The 3,998-nt window shown below is 39.8% G+C and overlaps 1 pseudogene; it reads left to right on the top strand.

The window, feature by feature from the left end:
- The first annotated feature begins 1,861 nt into the window (after positions 1 to 1,861).
- LOC147808644 (uncharacterized) lies at positions 1,862 to 3,461 on the top strand (annotated as a pseudogene).
- Positions 3,462 to 3,998: the final 537 nt, after the last annotated feature.

Here is a 3,998-nt window from a genome sequence, read left to right on the forward strand (position 1 = left end):
TCTTTTATCTATTATCGCTCAACTCACTGTATTATGTTAGCCTTATTTTGCTCATGTTTATATTCTTGTTTATGTATATTGCATTTCTTATCATGTTATATGACTATTCATATCACACGACCCCCCCCCTCGCTTACTTGGTGCCTGGCACCTCCTCTCCCTTCCATTTAATATCCACCTGACATATCCCCCCATAATCAATTTTATTCTACGTTCAGATCGGTTAATGCCGCTTCGCGGCAGTGCACTGAGATATAAGCAATTTCCAACGTTCCATATTCGTACTCCTAATTTTACACTTGACTTTAAATTTATGTTCTTTGTACATATTCTGTAAATATTTTGTGAGCATAGCTTAACTTTACTTCTCCCAATGTATATAATTCAACTTGATGTATAAATCTTCATTTTGTATCAATTCAATTCCCCAAAAAGTATAAATGTTAATTCTATTACGTGTTAGTAGTATATATCAGTTTAACGACAGATAACTGTTGTCAATTGAATAGAATAAATATATGAAATTTGATTTGTGTGCAATTGAAGTACAGCGTTGTGTTTAGCATATGTAGTTGCTGGATTTGTTCATTATTATAATTCATAATTTAGTTACGAAAAAATATTCCAATACATTTTTTAGAATTAAGAAAATAAATTACTGTAAAGTCTTGAAAATCATGTCAATTGCTTATAGATAATGCAATATATTTTTAACAGCTAAGATTGTTTCACAGCCGTAATTGACGATCTAGCTTGATGGAAGTAAGATTTACTAATAACATCCACTCCGCTTGCACTATTATTAATGCAATATTTGTTAATTTAGCGCCTCTCTCTCGAAATTGCATACTTTAAATTTGTAAGTTATATTTAAAATGTTTATGACTACCACTACGTATGTAGAATGCTGAATCGAATCAGATCAAACACAAGTCAATAGATAAAAAATTTACCAAGAATTTTATGTACAATGCGCAAAATATAAAACTGACCGTCCTGAATAATTTTAGATCGAATGATTGGATCTTCACGCTCTAGGTCTTAATCTTAAAGGTTCGATGAGGTGACCCAAAATATCCTAATTACTTGATGCAGACAATGTTTTAAGTTACGAAATCCGACACAAAAACGTACTTTCTCGGAATAAACATATCTTTATTTCGTCGGATTTGGATTTCTGACCCCCAAAATATAGGGGATAACTGTTATCTGAGAAATATGGTTCTCATAGATTGGTCAGGAGAGCTGTCCAAAGTTTGGGACCCTTAATATTTATTTTATATTTTTGTGTATTGTACCATATCTCGAGAACTTTTTAAGCGGATGGGAATTTTTTTTTTTTTATTTATTTTTTTTTTTGCACACAATTGTAAAATTCGTTTATCCAAATATACCCACACAAAAAACACATTTTACTTAATATTTATTATTTTCATTATTTTATTTAAAAATAGTAGAAAAATGCTTTAATTGCAAGATATAAAATTTATTTACATCATTTTAATGTAATTTTGCATGGCAAAATATCAAATTTTAGCGAAGTCGTTCAAATAGTTCCTGAGAAATCAAATTTTAAAGGAACCCTAATTCTAAATTTCGGCGAGTAGATATGTTGGCATGTATGGAAAAAAAGGAATGTTTATTTGGAGAGAGTACGTTATTGTGCCTGAATTCGCAACTCTGAATATAGTCTGTAGTAATTATTTAGCATCTATAAAAACATCACCTTAAATCTTTAAGATTGCCAGTACATGCAAGTCTAATCATTGGAATAATAAATATTGTCGAGTCTCAGTAGCTCAGGGGTAGAGTTCGCTTCTATAAAGTCGAAGGTCTCGGTTCGATCCGGGAAGCGGTCGCTAATTTTTCTATTTCGTTTATGAGCATTCCAGAAGCTTCTGGAATGTTCAGTCTTCGTCATTTCCTCTTTCGTTCTTCCTAGAAAGCTTCTAGAACATTCTGTGATACTATAAAAGCGATCCCGTGATTGTAAAGAAGAGTTCTTCTGGGCGCAGACTGGTTGCCGGTATTTGTAAATTCCTGATGTTAATAAATTATCAAATTCTCATCTTGTAATCTTCACTGAATGTAAACACTTTAACGTGACAAATTTGGTGGAGGCGCCGGGTAAGAGTTAATCTCTCAATCAATATCACGGAGCAAAACACTGACCGGCTTAGAAGAAGCCGTCGAGTTCAAGGACTTCTACCCGAATTTGGACTATACGAAAAACCTAAAGAAGCCGTTCCTGAAACGACTGTGCCAAAGACAGCCATGGCCAATGTGCCAGAGACAGACATGACCACTGGGGACCAACAGGATATGAAACCTGCCTTTTGGATGGCGCCAACAGTTGCTGCTGAAGCCAGGAAACCAACGATCTTCCGGGGTACTCCAGGACAAGATCCGACAAAATGGCTGAAGGAATACCAGAGAGTGTCATCGTACAATCATTGGGATGACACTATGCAATTAGCTAATGCCTACTTCTTCCTGGACGGCACCGCAAGACAATGGTACGAAAACAATGAGGACTCACTGACGTCTTGGACTTTATTCGAAAATGGTTTGAAAGTGACATTTGGAGACACACAATCCTACCTCAGACGAGCGAAAGACCACCTCAAGTCTCGCGCACAAAAATCCGGCGAAAGCATCCAGTCTTACATTCAAGACGTTCTCGGACTTTGCATTCAGGTTGACCCGACCATGTCCGAAGGAGATAAGGTTTCCCACCTCATGAAGGGCGTCGCAGAAGATGTGTTCCAAGCCCTTCTTACGAGAGAAATCCTAACAACCGCCGATTTTTCAAAATGGTGCCTGTACATAGAAGAAATGAGACAAAAGAGAGTGGGACGGTACAAGTTTGCCCGATTACCTAATGTTGTCCCTATGGCCGCAGTGGACGAAGCACCTGACTTGGCTGTGCTAATTCGTCAGATTGTCAGAGACGAAATTCAACATGTAAACGCGCAGCCCTTCGAAGTCCATCCCCGTGAACTACTGAGGCTTCTATTCGAAACGAGATGGACCGATCCATAGCAGCACTTACAACCAACCGACCTCCCTTTATCACGACAGGACGCTCGATTGCAAGACCTCCTAGACGTTTGACCACATACGCCGCAAAGCCACAAAATAATGTTCCTTGGAGTGAACCCCAACGAAAGACCGACCTGTGGCGTACCACGGATAACCGTCCAGTGTGCTTTCATTGCGGACGACCGGGACATGTCGTTCGCTATTGTCGGGAACGCCGAACCATATTTAACGACTACCGATCCAACAACCCGAGAAGATATCCGTCAGCTGACTATGAAGACGATACTACTTACGACGCACCTCCCAGACGAAGATCCCCTAGTCCTGCCCGGGGACGGTCACCGATACGTCATATGAGATCTCCATCGCCGATGCTGCACCGCCGTTCCAGCCAGTCGCCAACCCGAGAGGAAAACTAAGCCTTGCGCCCTCAGTGGGAGGTGAGGCTGCAATTTTTCGAAATCCTCCATTGGCCGCTAAATTGCAGGGAAACCACATCGACATTCTCATCGACGACGAACCCGTAAGAGCACTTGTGGACTCTGGAGCATCCTTTTCCGTTATCTCCGAATCATACAGACAAAAACGACGAAAAGTCATGTTCCAAGCCTCAAAGGACACTATCCTTAAGGTCGCCGACGGCCATTTTGTGAGACCACTGGGTACTTGTGTATTGCAACTGACCATAGATGATCGAACACAGCCCTACCAATTTACCGTGATGCCGAAGTGCAGCCATAGCGTTATTCTCGGTTTTGACTTTTTGAAAGCATCACAAGCCGTAATTGATTGTGGCCGAGCTGAACTTACCTTTGACGAACTTTTACAAGATCAACCAACGAAGCCTTGCACCTTTAACCTTCATGCTGTGTCTGACTTTGTAATCCCTGGCCGTTCCTTCAAACGCATTACAGTAAAAGCCCCAGAAAAACAAGAAGACATTGATTTAATAGTCG

Source organism: Parasteatoda tepidariorum, chromosome 5 (genome assembly GCF_982258835.1).
Source record: "Parasteatoda tepidariorum strain Cologne lab strain chromosome 5, Ptep-v5.0, whole genome shotgun sequence".
In the NCBI taxonomy this organism is placed as follows: Eukaryota; Metazoa; Arthropoda; class Arachnida; order Araneae; family Theridiidae; genus Parasteatoda; species Parasteatoda tepidariorum.